Source organism: Apis mellifera, linkage group LG2 (assembly GCF_003254395.2).
Source record: "Apis mellifera strain DH4 linkage group LG2, Amel_HAv3.1, whole genome shotgun sequence".
NCBI classification, from domain to species: domain Eukaryota; kingdom Metazoa; phylum Arthropoda; class Insecta; order Hymenoptera; family Apidae; genus Apis; species Apis mellifera.
In genome coordinates, this window is record NC_037639.1 from 13932681 (window position 1) to 13951155 (window position 18475).

Genomic DNA, 18475 nt, shown 5'->3' on the forward strand with positions numbered 1-18475 from the left:
TATTATCGCGATTATTTTAGTTTCCTATATTTATCGCGTAATTTGGTTACATTATATATAACAACGTGTAATAGTTTAGCAAGTTAATGGGTCTTTCAGCCTACGCGTTAGAATTTTGTTCTCAAAGGGATATTATGTAAAAGCTAAAAAAAAAGAAAAAAAACGTAATGAGATAAAATGTGAGTAAATAGATTTCACGCTCTAAAAGTACGCGTATAATATAATATCTCTAACGTATATAATTTTAATTTATATCGCTTTCCAAGAACGTGTAATCACTATATATATATATATGTTATATTTTAATTGCTGTTTGCACTTTGAGTTGTTTCTCCATCTTTGTTGCAAGAATGTTGTAAATACATTCACATACGTTTGTTCTGTTACAAGTAATACAAAGAAAGATTAATTAAAGAAAAACGTAAAGTACCTTTTTTTCTCTCAACGATAAAGGCATAATACATGCGCCTATTTAAGATTTTTTTCAATAAATTTTGCAAAAAAAATTCTAGATTAGAAATGATTAAGTCATCATTTTGTTGGCAATTTGAATATTTCATTGATCATCTATTGCTTGTATTGAAATATATTCGATTTTGAAAAAGTAAAAATATCGGTTGAAATTTATCATTTTTATACAGATAAATATTCAATTAATATATAGAATTAAATCTTTCTATTCGAGTTGAGCCTATTTCGACGTTGGTCCATCAAATTTTCCACGACGATTGTTCAAAAATTTAAACGATACATTTCGAAATTCGGGTTAAACGACAGTTTTTTTTCAATCCTTTACCTATACACGATTCTCTCCCCTCTCTCCTCGACGCTCCTTCCCCGGTGTAAACTTTTCTAATTAAACGCGCGAAAACGCCGCCTCCCCCCTCCGATCGAACGATCAATTATCATCGCGATTACCTCCGATTTGCCGTTTCCCCCGTTTCGCGTTTAATTTACGGCTCGATCTATCTCGGTGTATCGATCCGAGGCACAAAAAAAAAAAAGGAAAAAGAAAAACGCTTCTCCCTCCTCCGCTTCTCGATCCGTGTGTAACCGTGTTTTTCCCTTCGATTTGTCACTTCGCCCAAGAAAGAAAATAATGTTTCGCCCGATTTCATCCTAGTATCATTTCTGCCAGCCGGAAAGTCTCCACTTTTATTTCCATCTTTGAGACACTGTGCGCGTAAAAACAACAGAATTTTTAAAGGAGAAATATACAAGGAAATGGTAAGAAAATTCAAGTATCTACGCTTCTTAAGAAATTTATTGAATTTCTTTATCAACTATTGCCGAAATATCGAAAATCGATAATAAAATAAAAGCACGAACGAAAATGAAAAAAGTATTATGCATAACAGTGAAAAACATTCCAAAATTTTATTAATTTTTCTAGTTTAATAAATTTCCCTTGGAAATCGATTTAATCCAACACACTTTAAACCTTTTTAACTTTTCCTTTTTAAAGTCGTTAAATGGGAGGTGCGTTGAACCGAATTTAAACTCGAGATCGCGCCACAAATTTTCCGTACGGCGTTGTTCATTCTTCACCGTTGTTTCCAGGTGAAACGTAATCGCCGTGCATTTCTCATCGTTTCTCTCTCTTAACGACGATTAATCGTTATTACTTGGCGTTTGAACTTGGGAACGGCGAAAATCGTTTCGTCAACATGCTACACAACACAACGGCGGTATTCGTCAAACGACGGAGGAGCGACGTTTGTCGGTCGAACAATTTACCGGGTTATTATATTAACAGGGACGCGAGCGTGTGTTATATATTATTAGAAATTACACAGGCGTGTGTACACACCAGTTTAAATTACGGAAATACCTGGAAGCCTGGGTCGTGAGTTGTTCGTCGCAGCTGTCCGCTCCGAGATTGCACAGAGACAAGAACTTTTACCTAGTGCACCTTTGTCTCCCCCACGAATGAAAAAAGATATCGCGGTGGAAATCCTCCTTTTTGAAATTCGAGTCACCTTTGCGGCAAGGTAAAAAAAAATACGAACGATTCCATCTACGTTTCTTGTTATCGAACGAGAAAAGAATCTCTCTTTCCTAATATGGGACAAATATAAGCTTATTTTTTACTGTAATATATAATAATATCGCCATTATGATTTTCGTTGCATAAGATCGAAACGAAGATTTAATTTTAATATCGCTTTTCATTACCGATTTTTCGTTTACACGGATGGCGAGATGAAAAGATCGACAAAAGTAACGACGATCGAAATTGAAATTCGGCCAAACTTATTTCGCCTCGAGGTTAAGTTACGAAGAAGAAAAGAAAAATTAAATTCGAGATTTAAAAAATGCTTAAAGTCGAAATTAACGAATTTTTCAACCGCAATGTTGACATTTATATGAGAATAGAAAATAATAATACCTTGCAAAATTCTCGTTAAACGAAAGCGTTTGATCAGATTCACCCAGATCGTTCACTTTTGATAAGCATCCTTGCTTCGATTCCAAACTTGCAGAAACGGAAAATTGTTGAGAAATTGTTCGAGGTTAACCTCGATCGCTCCAAGATATTTCTGGACTTCGGGAAACAGATCCTCCTCCCTCGCGGAGAATAAATAACAATGGTTATCGCTACGATTTCTCCAAAGTTGCCGCACGCATATTTATCACGTACGTACGTATATAAAGGGGGTGGAAACAACTTATTCCAACCGAAAGTCGAAAGTTTAATTGCTGCGGTGAATTTAATTGGGGAGAGTGGCACGTGTTTTGCAGTTTCTCTCGCTCGAAAATATTTGCATACAAATATCCGGTTTATTATAAATAGAAGAAAAAGTGGGGGGATGCGTAATTCGCGGCGGCTTGCATTTTCTCTTTCGCAATTAAAAACCTAGAGGGGGCGGGTAATTCACATTGATGATAAGAGGGCTTAATGGCGAGAGGCTGTTCCACGGCTGGCCAAGGTGTTACCGTTAATTAGAATTAATCGCACGGTATTACGGTGGCTCGCGAACTGATAATCATCCGCCGATTAACTAATAAGCCTATGGGCTGGTACGCAGCTGTTGCACGACTTACGATTACCAATACTCATTATATATACCATGATCGGATGATCACGCGCGATCATAATTTCCGGCCAAGTGCCGCCGCCTCTTCGTCCGATTATCTCCTAACAGGGGTTGATGATGCACCGAATTATGCAATTGGACGATGAAAAGAAGTAGAGGTAAAGAAAAGATCAGAGAGAAGGAGATTTGAAGATTGTTGCGGTTTTATCGGAGCCGTTGGTTCAAAAATCGATAGCGTTCGTTAGCGGCAAATTAGGCTGCACGCTAACGTTTCACTGACAGCGTTGCGCGTGCACGCGTGTATCACGAGTGCGATTTATTCATCGAATCAATTCTGCAGCAGTCGAATCTCGAAAATTGGGTCGAAAATATTGAGAAAGAAGCGACCGATCCGACTATTAGTTTCCAAGTATTGGCAACTAAGTAATTGCGGATTTCAGTTGAAGTTGATGACGACCTAATCAAAGCAATAATCGATTCGGATCGTCATAGTACAACTCGTGAGATTGCAGAGAAGCTTCATGTATCACATACATGATGCATTGAAAACCACTTAAAACAACTTGGCTATATTCAAAAACTCGATACATGGGTTCCTCACGAACTGAAAGAAAAGCATTTAACGCAACGCGTTAACAGCTGCGATTTGCTAAAGAAACGTAATGAAAATGATCCATTTTTAAAACGACTGATAACTGGCGATGAAAAATGGGTTGTTTACAACAATATCAAGCGGAAAAGATAGTGGAGCAGGCCAGTGAATCAGCTCAAACAACATCAAAAGCTGGTATTCGTCGAAAGAAGGTTTTGTTATCAGTTTGGTGGGATTACAAAGGAATTGTCTATTTCGAACTCTTACCACTCAATCGAACGATCAATTCTGTTGTCTACATTGAACAACTAACGAAATTAAATAATGCAGTTGAAGAAAAGCGGCCCGAACTGACAAATCGAAAAGGTGTTGTATTCCATCATGATGATGCAAGGCCACACACATGTTTGGTCACTCGGCAAAAATTATTGGAGCTTGGTTGGGATGTTTTGCCACATCCACCATATAATCCTGACCTTGCACCATCTGATTACTTTTTGTTTCGATCTTTACAAAACTCCTTGAATGGTAAAAATTTCAATAATGATGATGATATCAAATCGTACCTGATGCAGTTTTTTGCTAATAAAAACCACAAGTTTTATGAACGTGGTATTATGATGCTGTCTGAAAGATGGGTCATTGATCAAAATGGGCAGCACATTACAGAATAAAGTTATTTAGTTCCATGAAAAAATTGTCTTTGATTTTCTAAAAAAAATCCGCAATTACTTAGTTGCCAAACCAATATTATTTTTTAAAAATCATTTCCCAATCTATCAGAAATGCAAAATGCACGATGAACGAGCAAGTTATTTCTTAGCTCCTCGATTCGTTCGAAAAGTGTCTCGTTCCCCGTTCAAAGACAACCGCTTCGAATTTCGTGTTTGCGCGGGACTCGATCGATCGATCGATCGATCGTTGAACCGCGCGCTCTCCGCTTGTCTCACGTGCCCACGTGGCCCACGTCCCTGCAATTTCGATTTAAGACCTCGCGTCGCGAGAGTTTGCCGAGGCCAATTGTTCCAACTGCGGCGGGCGTGGAATTCGAAATGTAACCGCCCGCAATCACGACTGCGAATCCGCCGAAATTCTATGATTCTTCCGATTGATCGAATTTTACGACAAGGATTTTGTTTCATTCTATTTCGTTGTTTCTTTCACTATTGACTACGAATTTATAGTCAAGGTGTTTATTGGCTATAAATAGGTAAATTCGAAACTGAAAATGAAATAATAGTTGTTATATAAATAAACTGTAACTTGGATTGTTGAATCCAGGTCAACGTTTTCTGTTCTTTTATTTTTGTCAACGCAGTTTGTCTTCGGATATCGCTTTGCCCTTTTTTTTTTTGCGCGCGATAATAAAGTTTGAAGTACAGTTTCACCGGTGGCAGTGATGAGTGAAATTTTAATAATTGAAGCTATTTCCATAATTTCTCTCGTTCGAAACGTAATAATAATAATTAAAAGGAAAGGGCAGATCTTATAAACTGTATCAATTATAATTAGCTACGAATAAATGTTGTTTAAGCATTTCAATGAGTAATTATTTAAAGTAATTTTATTCGAGATTTTCAACTAATTACTTTTTCAACTCTGATTGGTGGAAAGAAGTCTCATGGAAGGAGTTTGATTGGTTAATTTGGAAGGAAACGCCTATTTTATTTCCACCATGTAGTATTTGTCACATAAATCCAAAAATTACGATCTCATTAGGCATAGAATTGTAACTTGTCAATATAATATAAAAATCTTTTTTATTTCTCATAATATACGTAGGCTAATTACGATTTATAACGATAGTTTAATTTAATAAATGTAATTTTGTGTAGTTAATATCAAAATAATTAATAATTTCGAAAATATTTCTCAGCTTCCAGCCTTAAACGATTATCCTAGCTTGATAAATGAAAATAATTTTTACGAATTTTTTGAATATTCAAATCATACCTCTTCTATTATTAACTATCTACTATAATATCAAGATTATCAAGGAAGTATTTGAAGCACATATACAGTAAACTCAAAATTCAAAATAAATTCTTTTCCAACTTTTACTCTGCTCCACCATCGGAAGCACGCAGTGCGCACGCAACAGATTTTCAAACTTTTTATCGATCGAATCGAAAGGATTAAAAGTCTCCTAAAAAAAAAAAGTCCTCGAAAAACACGATGAATCGATTGCCAACCGATTGTTCGAGATGCCAAACTTGAGGCAACAACAACGTCGCGCAATGCATTCTTTCTTTTTTTTTAAATAAAATCTCCATCCCCTCCAAACAGGATGTCTGTATCTTGTTGTGGTACAACGTCTCTCTGTACAAAGAGAGATCCGATGTCCTTCGATACTTTCCACGGGGTGGCAAGTTCAACACCCTTCGTTCACAGCCCCCACTAACCCACCCCTTCTCCTCCCCGGAGGAAGCGACTCCGGTATTGGCTACTAACAGGCCAACGAAATTTCTCGAGAGCCAACCAGATTTTCGCTCTTTTCTTTTTCCCCCCCCTCCCGTTGCATTTCAGTTTCCGACGTTCTGCCGCGACCAAATTAAATCATCCACGAAACTTTCGCCCCGGATCTTCTTCGCCGTACTTTGTCATCAACGTTCCTCTTTTTTTAAACCCCTCCCTCCCTCTTCCTTCTTCCGTTACTTCTTCTTTTTCTTCGATACCGTTCTTCTTCGGAAAAGTTTCCACTCCTTGAAACTCGGATCGAACGTTTGGTCAGACAGAACGAGGGTATATACGCGAGATTATTATTTTCTGAACAAGTGTTGCGATAACGTGGTAATAATTGGAGCTTGATCGAATTGGAACAAAAAAAGAATATATGCTTTGATGTAAAATTCTAAAAAATATATACAACTACGTTATTCTTAATTATTTTTTTCCTGTTACAAATTTTTATATCTAAACTTTGAATTTGAACGATGAGTGGAAGTAATATTCGAAGAATGTTAGAAAAACGTAGAACAGCGTCAAAATAAAAATTTCGAAATAGAAAGAATACATTTCTCAATGATTGAAAATTTTCTTTCGATACTTTCCACATAAAATCATTAATTTCTCAATAATAATACCTTGTAAATCTAAAATTTCGAGGTGCAAATATTTCTAAGAATACGTTTTTTCAATTGATTAAAAATTTTCAGATCGAAGATCTCAACGAATAATATCTTCTAACTCTAAAATTTCGAGATGCAAATATTCGCAAGAATACGTTTTTTCAACGATTGAAAATATTCTCCAATAGTTTTCTCGATCGAAGATCTCAACGAATAATATCTTCTAACCCTAAAATTTCGAGATAAAAAAAATATTCTCAAAAATACGTTTTTTCAACGATTGAAAATTTTCTCCAATAATTTTCACATTTCTCGATCGAAGATCTCAACGAATAATATCTTCTAACCCTAAAATTTCGAGATAAAAAAAATATTCTCAAGAATACGTTTTTTCAACGATTGAAAATTTTCTTCAATAATTTTCACATTTCTCGATCAAAGATCTCAACGAATAATATCTTCTAACCTTAAAATTTCGAGATGCAAATATTCGGTGATTGAAAAACTAGCCAATTAATTTTCACCCAAAATCTACTAATACTACTCAAAGATTTGACTGAATAACACCTCGATCGAACGTGTCTTCCCTCCTTCGACATCCCTCGCATTCCACTTTTAACGTCGAATATCAATCGTATCGACGCCGCGAGCGAACGAAGGAACGTGGGGCGTGGCAGTCGTGAACGACTTATCGCCACAAGTCGTGTTCGAGTGTACGATTAAAAACGCTTGTCCCGAAAAGGTGATTCGCAATCTCTCTAAGTGAGGTTTAATAATAGATCGGCGGTTATAGATTCGATCGGTATAGACTCGATGGAAAACACACACGATTATTTCGATATAGGCAGGAAGGGAGAGAATCGAGATGTTTCCGCGGCATTCTTTCTGAACCGAACGCTAGAAGATAGAGCGGGTTCGATAACGCGTCTCGTATAAATATTATCGTAAGACGCCATCACCGGCCATTTCCCTTCGCCGAAACGATCGTTCATCGCGATCCAAACGGCGTGCACCAAACGCATCGCCACGATGTTGCACGATGGGAGTATCGATCCAGCGAATAATCGAATATGCAGTGTGCGTTCCCTTTTTTTTTTTTTCACCCTCATCGCTGAAAATTCATAGGTGGCGTGGCGCAAAAACCTTTCAAATATTCATGTTCCTTGGCGCGGGAAGAAACTGGCTTTTCTTCCCGGGGCCGGTTCGAATTCAGAAAGTTTCGTCGAAAACGATATTTCAACGCAACATTGTTGGCACGAGCAGATATGAATCACGGCGTGCGGGTAAATAGCCGAGGATTCTCCAAACATTTTAAATTATTCTCGTCTAACTCTGTTATATCACGATACTTCGAGAACACGGATTTCGAATGGAGATTCGAAAATAGAGATTCCTTGTACTCGATACTTTTACTTAAATCTTGTTTTCACAATGTATTTACGTTTATTATATTTGCTCGAGTCGAAGAAAAATAAAAAATGCATTTTCACTTCGAACTATAATATAGTCGTTATTCGTACACACATTAAGACTCGTTGAAAATCGTCAGATTAAAATAAAAATGAATCGCTATCGCACCACAGAAACTCGACCAAAAAGGTTAAACTTATCCTCGTAACTAGTAGAGTATCGAGAGAATAATGTAATACTAATTTCAAAATGAGTTGTAAGAACTATATTTCTATTTACGTTCGATGGAAACGCAAGAGAATTCGAAATACGGTTTGATTATATTCCGTTTGGGAATGCTTATTATCATTTCACTGGGAGGAGGGTTAGACGATAAGCGTTCACGAACAGAGTTTCATCGTACGATTTACCTTTTTGTCCCGAATAAATGAATGGGTCGGCGTTATGATGAGAAAATTAAATTGCCATGATGTATACGTAACGCTTTATCGGTTGAAAATTTCGAAGGCTACACCAGAGGCAACGACCTGGCCTTCCTTCTGACGATAAGAAGAAATTCTTGGAAACCTTTCGAGCAACGTTGCATCGTTTATGCATTAATCATTCTTCTCGGCCTTCGCCGCTCTTCCGACTCGATGCCAATCGAACCGAGGAGGAAATTGAATCGGCGAAACAGTCGAACTTCGAAACGATAACATTTCTCGAACGTTCCCCGACATGTTTCGTGTCGTGACGAGTAATTTGCAAGGATTTCTTAGCACTCCTCTTCGTCCACCCACCAATTTCCATCCATATAATTCCTTGGAAGAGGAAGAGGAGGAATCGTGCCACGAATTCTACGATAATAATAATAAATGCAAAGCGAGTATCTGCGAAAATCGGGAAACTTCAGATGCTGCTCGATCATTTTTTCCTTTCCATCTAAATTTCTTCAAAATTCGAGAAAATTTACCAAATTTCGAACTCTTCTTTCCATTACTCCTCGAATTACTCTTACACGCCCGATAACCCACTCGACGAGGAAAACTTTGATAGTCGAAGTTCCGTGTAAAGTTGCTTCGATAATTTATCGCTCGAAACAACAATAATAATCCGCAGTTGCCAACGATCGAAAATTATCGAAAATTACACGGGGAAATCGGCTTGACTGTAACAACCACGAGTATTATTCCAACACTTCAACAGGCGATTATACTCTAATACAACTTTACTCGAAATTTTCTAACTTGTTTCAATGCGATCCTCTTACCTCTCATTTTAGACTAAGATTTCTAGCCACTCTGCGAATTAATTTATGGAACAATCTGAAATACGATCATCGTATCGCTTCATTTCCAAAGATGAAAGACGATGAGAAACGAGTTCCAGCTGGCTCGAGTGAGCCTCAACACCTCAATAAATGCATCGTGCGAATTTACTTAGACATATATTTAGATGCAATAAAAAAGAAAGAAAAAAGAACGTAAGGAGGAAAAGAGAATGCGAAAAGTGAGCGCGTTTCTACTCACCGATCTTCGGTACGTTCCTGTCATGATTTGCCCCGATGGAGAACTGAAACAGAAAGAAGAGAAGCCGGGTTAAGCACGTGCGGAGCTCGCTTCTTTTTCTACTTCTTTTATTCCCGATCGTCGGGTGAATTTTCTTTTCTCTTATCCCCTGTTAACGGGATAGTTGGTGGACGTCTCTCTTCCCGAATGAGAAACCGAAAAAGGATCGAGGAAGGTTTCGACTCTCCTCTCATTTCAGGAGGAGAAAATTTATTTATCGGTTTCCCGATAAGCGCCGTTTCCTATCCTGGATCACGTGTGATAAAATATATTTCTCGTCACGGCTCTCCTCCTCCTCGATTGTTATTCTCGCGCATTTGTCTCTATTTTATACACCGCGTTTATGGAATGTAAATAAAAGGGCGATAAATTTTCAAAACTTCTCGCTCGTTAAAGCGGAGAAGGGATAATTCCTGTTTCGAAGGTTTCTCTCTCTCTCTCTCTCTCAAAGTATCCCTCGAGCCAAGGTGTATAAACTCGAGGAGTTTATTCGAAGTGAAGCTCGTCCAGGGGAATAGAATAGCTGTGAAAAAGGAATTTCGGAGTCCGAGTTGTGGGAAATTCCTTTTGGTGTCTTCTCGAAAGAGGAAAGATTCTTCGAAAAGAATCGTCGATCAGCTAAGTGTTATATCCTACGTTTTTCTATTCGATTTCTCGCGACGTTAAAGTTTCTCCCCCTCCCCCGATCGGGGAATTTTTCGTCCGTTCGAGGAAGAATTCGTAGTAATAAATGTTCTTTGTGGAAGATATAGGTGTTGCACGTGTTGTACACGTTTCTTCAGATCGAATCGAGGGAATACTTTGTGATCACGCGTTGGAAATTTCTTTTTCTTCTGGAAACGGGAGAAATTCATCGAGTTTCTTTTTTTTTGTTTTTTTTTTCAAGGAATTGACGAGAGGAGGTGGAATTCGTAATAGCGGAGAGAGAATGTCGAAGCCAAATTTCATCATTTGGATGGAAAATAAATTATCCATAAAAATGTTGGCGAGAATATCTAATTTTCAGCAAAAAAAAGTTTATATATATATATTACTTGTGGAACGAAATTGTGATTATACATCGATGAAAATGAGCGAGATTAATAAATTTTTCGTATTCAAAGTTGTAAGATGCTGCATCGAATACGAATAAAAATTCTCCAATAAAATCCATTTATTTTTATTTCGAGAAATTCCTGCGCCTTCTATGCGATAATTTCGAATAAGAAAAAAAAAAAATAAAAGGCTCCACTCACTTTTATAAACTATATTATAATCGACGTGAAACGAAAAAACTCTCAATGATGTATCCATAATAAATAAATAAATAGATAAAAAATATCGATAGTCACGTTTGATTTAAGAAACAAAAAAACATTGTAAAAGATAATTCCTCTCCTTCTTCAAAAAAAAATCGCATTTATCCCTCCGATTGAAACGATACATCTTGTTCGATCTATATTGCAGCTTACGACCGGCTTTACGACCTAGTAGCTTTAATATTTACGTTATACTCCGTGCTACGAAATAATCCTGATCTCCGCGATAACGGCGGAGCAATGCCTCGAAAACATTATGCGAACACATTCGAAACAGCATTTTTCCCATCGTCTCTTTGGCGAATAAGAAAATGGTTTTTCCTTGCCCAGACCGAGTGTTTATCATCCCCCTAGTTTATCGTTTATCCTTATCGTTTTCCTTCGTCGAAAGTATCGATCCAGCCAAATCCACTAATCAAGAATAGCCCTATTTCCACGCTGTTTGCCACGTTTCTCGTATTCGAATAAACGGCCGATTGCGATCGGGTGCTCGTTTCTTCAAGCCGCCGGTGATTGAAATCGTGATCCAACGTCGGCGATAGGAATTTGCGAACAATAACGATGCCTGTTTACGAATCGATCTTTCCTCGACGAATTTTCGAGGCTGTTATTTGTGCTACATGTTGATATCGTCGTACAAGGGATGTAGGAAATGTTTTCCTTTTCCAACAGTTAGCTTGGAGCGTTGTGGAAAGGTGATCGTTGTGCGCGGAAATAGAAGATGGCGAAAATATGGACGAATTTGAAATTCCATTGTTCGAGAGAATGGAATACCATACTTCTTTTCATTGCATATATCCCTTAACTGCGATAGTTATTATTATTATTTATCTCTGTTCGACGATAGATTGTGTTTCCACGTAAATATTTCACTCGATCGAGGAAAAAACAGAGAAAATTTCTCTCGTGTTAAATTTTTTTCCGATACTGGCGCTTCGGTGATCCTTGGATGCAGCAGAGTTTCCAACTCGGAGCAAGCTATTACGTAGTTTAAAAAATTAATCACCTACGACCCTCGTTGCGGGGCCACGACATCACGAGTACCGGGAATCGCGATATTGTTATTTTCTTCCCACCCTTGCCCGCAATAACAAATGCGAAAAATTAGCGGAAGCATTCGCGAGAGCGGCGTATCGATTAACGATACGCAGAGTTAATTCCTGATTAATAATTCCCCGACGGAATTTTCTCGTCCGGTTTCGATTAATAAATCATCGTCGCGCCGATAATTAAACATCAAACCTTGTGAATTGAATATACGCGCGCGCACAACGCGAAGCTCTTCTACTTTCACCCCATTTTCTTCGCGGCTCTTCGAAATCGTCGCTAAGTATTTTCTTCAAATTTTATTCACATAAGGATCGTATAAATAATTCGAGATATCTATAATCCATTGGGAATATAGTTTTCTTAATGCACGAATAATAATCGATTTTCGACGATCGATTATCTTTAATTGCAAGTTACTATTGGCAATCGGTGAAAAAGGTTGTGAATTATAATGGAACGAGGAAGAAATTGATGGTACCTTTCGAGTTTACCGATCGATCCAGAGATAGTCGGAACACACGGATAATTTCGGGTTTATTTATCTCTTTCTTTCTCTCCCCTCAATCATCCATCTTTTTTCTTTCCTTTTTTCGTAGAAATGAAAACACCGAAAGAAAAGAAAAAAGAAGGGGGAATTTCAATCGTTTCAAGGAATTTACTACCTCCGTTCGCAAACTTACCTCACCTACGTCCTCCTCGCGAGATTTATAGCTGCACCGAAATCGAATAAATTCGATTCCCATCGAGATTCGCTTGTCGCGAATTTCTTAGATCCATTTCCATTTCGTTCAGGGATTTGCATCGCCTTCGCCCAGTGTTATTACCCCACCCACCATAGCCGAGACAAGGACGGTGTATCAACGGGAACGAATCGAGATACGCGTAATGCAACGCGCAATGCGCGCACAATTGGCCGCCGCGTCCTTCGCTTCGCGACAGGATCCTTTTGTTCTCGTATCGGACAGCTTTTCATGCGTGGCGAGTGTGTCGATAGATCGAGCGGATGATACTCGCAGAAATGCGGTTTATTGCAGCTTTTCACGGGGATCCCATTGTTCCCTTCGAGATCGAAACACATCTCGATCCGGGCTAAAGTTTAATCTCTTGCTCGGGTTCGTTCGTTTCGAGGGACGATGCATTTTTGTAAGTTTTTTCTATTTTTCAAACGTTTTTATTCCTACGCATTGTCATAAAGGGAGGAGTTATTTATAAAAGGAGAATCGAAAATTGATGGATAATTATATCTGTATTATTATAGATAATATTCTATCCACGATGTAACACGATTATAAACGCAATCTCCGAGTATAGTATCCTGTCTTTCTTTATCTGGTGATCCTATAAACTATTCTAGTATATTAGAACGTTGAATGATTTACAAGCGTTCGTTTATCGTGGCGAGAGAGAGAAAGAGAGAGAGAGAGAGGGATGGGATAAAAGCGTTCAGATTCGCCGTGGATCGGTCGATTTCTGCAGTTGACAAAGAACATTTCTCTTTCTGGTCCCGTTGACACGTGAAATACGTTCCGCCTCGGGAAAATACGAAAGAGACGAAAATGGGCGCCTGGTAGAAGGAACACTTCTGAAAAGAGAGAGGAGCAGGGAGAAACGAAGGGAAACGAGATTCTCTTGAAGCGTCCCCTCTCTCAAATGGATTCTTCCAAGTAAAAAATCACGAAAAGAATCGAATAAGATACGTAAGTAATAATAGTTGAAGAATTCTTTTTTCATGCCGGCTTATCTATCAGCTAACTATGACGATAGATAGAATCATCGAATGACTAAAATTAAAGCGTCATTGTAAAATTGGATACATACAATTGGCTCCCGAAAAATTGGCTATTTCTCACGAATTTTTCTTCTTTTTCATTCAAAAATCACTCTTCGAAAAAATTGAAATCTAATCGCACGATTCCTTAATCGTATACGTTTAATTTTCTGAAAAATCAAAAGACTCGTAATCGAAAATTTGGCAATCCGTATTTAATAATCGAAACGATTATATTAATTTTAAAAATCCACGATCTCTTTATTATCCTTTAGTTTCTTCGAAAGTGCCGATTCATTGTGTCAAACGAATAAATAAAAAAGAAAAAAAAGTAAACGAGTCTCTCTTCGATCAATGTTCCCTCTCTCCAGGAAATAAGAAAAAAAGAAAGAAAAAAGAAAAAAAGAAGGGACGAAAGTTAACGATAATGGTCGTAAGGAAGAATGGACGGTGATTTTCTATCGAGTGTGGAACGGAATCGCGACAATCGGGGGGAGGGGGGAGAGAAGTAGGGATGATCACACGGCAACTGGATACCTCCCTGTTGGCCGTAAATCAACCATTACCGACAATCGGCCCGGTTCGTTCGATAAGAGGCGTATAAGTAAAGGGGGAGCGGCCATTGATATTTATCGGTTGAAAACGAATTTTTCGAAGCCTATGAATGGCTCGACAAGTCGAGCCGGTTTCCAAGTAGCGAGAATTTCCCCGAGGTATCGTTCCATCCGGATCACGGGCAGGTACGTACGTACCTCGAGAATAGGTGTGTCGAGTGCGTTTATTACTTGCTCGGACAAATGAATTTCCTCGAATCACCGACGTGGGCGGGAATATTGAATTTCCAAGGAGCAGTGGCCCAAGTTGAGGAGGATCAATGGGACGTTAATGTTAACGAACGAACGTGGGAAGGAAATTGTTTCGTTTCGTCGCCATCCTTTTTTTTTTTTTCTTTTTGTGACAACTCTCCGTCGAGATAAGATCCTTTGCGATTAAATAAGGAGGGGGAAAAACTTATTTTTCAACATTTTTCGAGTCGCTTCCCCTTCCCTGATCGATATCGAATAATCCTCGACTAAATTGAAGAAAACAGATGGAACAAAAGGGAAGTTTATTTTTCAATTTCTTTCCCCGCATTTAATAAATAACTTTGCCAAAGTAAGAAAAATCGAAGAGTTGGAAAACCTTATTCTTCAACCCCTCGCTTCCTATCTGCCGTGCGATAAATTTAAACAATTCGAGATTCTTTCTCCTGAAGCTGAAATAAATAATATCCTTCGTATTTGAATCCCCTTTGCGAAGGCACCTCCTTCCTTCCTTCGGTTAAAGAAAAATTTAAAAAGAAGTAAATTTCCTATCGGATCGTTAACTGATTGAAAATTTCATCCAGCGATTCTTTCTTCTCTCCTTTCTTTCGGTTACTCTTGTTAATAAGAATATTATTACGAGCGACGATAACTTAACAAGGGGATCGTAATTCTTCGGAATGCAAGCTTATTCAACATCTCGTCTCGAGAATTTCCTGTCCGCACCGGAAGAAGCTTCATCGCGCTGGATGGAAATTTGCACGCGTGTGGCGAAAACGAAGGAGATTCGAGGCGATTTATTTTCCTCGCGTTGATCGTGAAATTTCCATTTCCGAAAGTACGCTTGAATTCAAAAGATTAAAATTTATATTTCGAAAAAGTAAAAATGGAAAGGTATGTTCGAAGATTGAGTTTGTCCGAAATTCTTCTCTAGTATTTCGTAGCAACAGACTTAGACTTAGACTTCTGCCGATGTGATTATTATTAGTCAGACACGTGGATCGAAACGGCGAGAATTAATAACTGCGCACGGAGGAAATTCGGGCGTGCCTTTTGCATTCGAATGGATTTCGGGTGGACGGTTAAGGCAATCTCGATTGAGGTAGCGATTCGAGGCTTTGAATATTAATTCGACGAGGGGACCAGTTTTGAATATTCGCGAGGTGTGTCCAAATTCGGCGAGAAAGAAAGAAGAAAGAAAAAGAAAAAAACCCGGATCGGAATCCGGAAGCATCGGAGGAGTTGGCATCGCGCGGATTGGCTCGGAGCAAAGGGTCGAAATTACAGGTGTTCCAAGGAGGAATATTAAAATTGCCAGCGATAAATCTCGGGAAACCATTCGGTTTTCCACAATCATTAAAAGGGGTATTAAAAGAGGGGACGAAATGTATATTCGATTCGATCCTTTTCTTAGCGATGAAATCATTGGACAAACGTTCCTGATATTTATTCCGAGAAATTATTGGAATTATTGCAACGTTGGAATTTTCACAAACCAGCTTCGTTCCGTCGATCCTCGCAATTCTTTCTTAGAAAAAGAATTGATAAAAAAAAAAAAGAAAATTCGAGAACGCTTTGGAAGTAGCGATTCCAGTAAATTCCATATCGAGCAATCATCACCGATTCCCTTTAAACTCGTTTCCACGGGAAAATGTTATCTTCCCGTTTCGTAGACAACCGCTATCTCCCCGTCCTTCGAGAAACAATCGTCTCGAATCGGGGCGAATTCCTAGATACACGCAATTTACGAGTGTGCATACCTATAGGGTGACTCTTTTAACTTTTCCAACAGCCTCGAGGTAAACTCGTAAACCCGATGTGCCGATAAAAATACATTTCAAAGAAAATTCGCAGATGACACGAGGGAACAATAATTTCGCCTCGCGCCCGTTTCAAAAATGAATTCTCCCGTTTTACGAGACGATTTATAATTAAACCCGACTAAAACTCGACCACCCATCACGAGTACGTATATGTATATGCACACGTATGTAAAAGCGGGAAATAAGTAAAAATATTTCACAGGTGAAAATGATTTTTCTCCTCTCTCGTAAATCATCCCTCGCCGCGATTAATCCGTCCGTGTTAAATTTTCTCGGATATTAAAATCGGATCCGTGAAATCGTTTTTTTACGATCTTTAGAACAATCGTATCATCTTCCTCCTGTTTACACCATTGTCCTCGCACACATTCCCTCCTCCGATGAATTCTCTCGAAGGAGAGTGGAGAGAGAGGAAGGGGTGGACGACGAGGATCCAGCGTTCGCATCGCATTCGAATCACGTCGCGATGGTGGTACACTATGATACCATCGACGAGGGAATAAATCCGTTTCTAAATAAAAGCAATATTGTGTCCCAGCTGACCCATCCTATCCTATTCCATCCTCGCGATCGTAAAGGGACAACTGTCGAATCCGTGTTTTAAATAAATCCAACTTTTTGTCCTCGAGATCGAGTTTCTCGCCCTTGAACGACTCTTCTCCCTTCATCCTTCGCGAAGAAACTGCGCGTCGAAACGGGAGGACGTTAAAGGAGGGTCGTTAAAGGAGACGGGCGGATGATTTCAGAGAGCGGCGTATCTTTGGGCGCGCGATTTTCCAAGAAAGGACCGATCGTAAAACCGCGGCGCGGTTCCAATATAATTAAACGCGGTGGTCGCGGTATAATCCGCGTATAATTCGATTTTAAACCGAACCGTGTGTAAAAGAAATGGATGCACTGTGGTGGGCCTGGCCTCTGGCCAATCATTCCCCTCTTCCGTTTTCCCCCCCTTCCCGTTGCAACGAACGACCTTTTATTTAAATATATTGCTATAGGAAAGGATCGAAGAATCATTGATTCCTATCCTTAAACGCAGATGATTCGGAGGAGCTTGTGAAAAAAGGTGGCTGGCCCTGTTAAATCGAAAGTAATCGTATCCGGTTAGCGAGCAGGTATACGTCATATTCACATCCTATAATTATTCCGGTCAGGCGACGCCTACTTTATAAATTACAGCCGGAACTGTCATCCACAAACTATCGATTCAAAGTACGAGGTACGAGCACAGCTAGGAGAGTAGAGTTAACCAATTCCATCCATTATAGTTTCGTTAAAAAGGAGTTAGTTAGTTTGTAGTAACTTTGCTCTTTCTTCTAGAGTTTCTTTCCCTTGTCGCTTGGAAAGACTTGGCCGATTAATTACAATTCCTCCCTTTCTCTCTTGCGAGACGAAATTACCTCTTGTAATTTGTAAAAAAGAAAAAAAAAGTCGCGCGAAATCTCGGACAAAATTGAAAAAGCTGTTACGTACAAAACACGCAACGAAATTTTGTCGTCCAAGAGCTCGAGGAGGTGTCTCGCGAAGCATGCTATTTCCGTGCAGCGTAAACGCGCACTTGGAAAGTTAACATGGTGGAAATCTTTGGAACGAGCTTTAATAAATCGCTCTCTCACCCCCTCCCCCGTCCTTCGACAACGACTTTCAATTTGACCGAGTCGCGCGAGCACGCTCGTTCCAAGTTCGCGCGAGTTTATTCCCTCTCTATTTTCCACTTTCGTCGGGGAGAAAAAAAGGAATTTTCCAAGGTGCGACCGAACGAGGATTTCGAAAATTGGAAATATCCGTGTCAAAGAAAGTGATGATCGAATTCGCTTCTCTATCCTGCGCCTAATCTTCAATCTCGATCGGTTCACGCGTGTTTTAACCCTGGATTTCGTAGAAGAGAATCTTCGAGGTTCTTGAATCCCTTTTTCTTTTTCCTTTTTTGTTAAAAAAGGTTGAACAAACGTCTTTAACGTTTAAAATTCGTGGAATAATCTCGCGAGATATTTTATTCCGTGGAGTTTGTACAATTTTCCGGCGAACGGGAAGAGTAGGAGAAGGTGGCCTGCGAAGAATAAACAGAAACGGGGCGAAAC

The 18475-nt window shown here is 39.0% G+C and overlaps 1 protein-coding gene across 10 annotated transcripts in view; it reads right to left on the bottom strand.

The window, feature by feature from the left end:
* Positions 1-18475, bottom strand: part of LOC410823 (transient receptor potential-gamma protein) — a 79123-nt gene that overhangs the window by 35299 nt on the left and 25349 nt on the right. For all 10 annotated transcript variants that reach the window (XM_006568953.3, XM_006568952.3, XM_006568951.3 and 7 more), the window contains one exon: positions 9617-9659. The gene's annotated coding sequence lies outside the window, so the exon portion shown is untranslated. The remainder of the gene's footprint in view (positions 1-9616; positions 9660-18475) is intronic.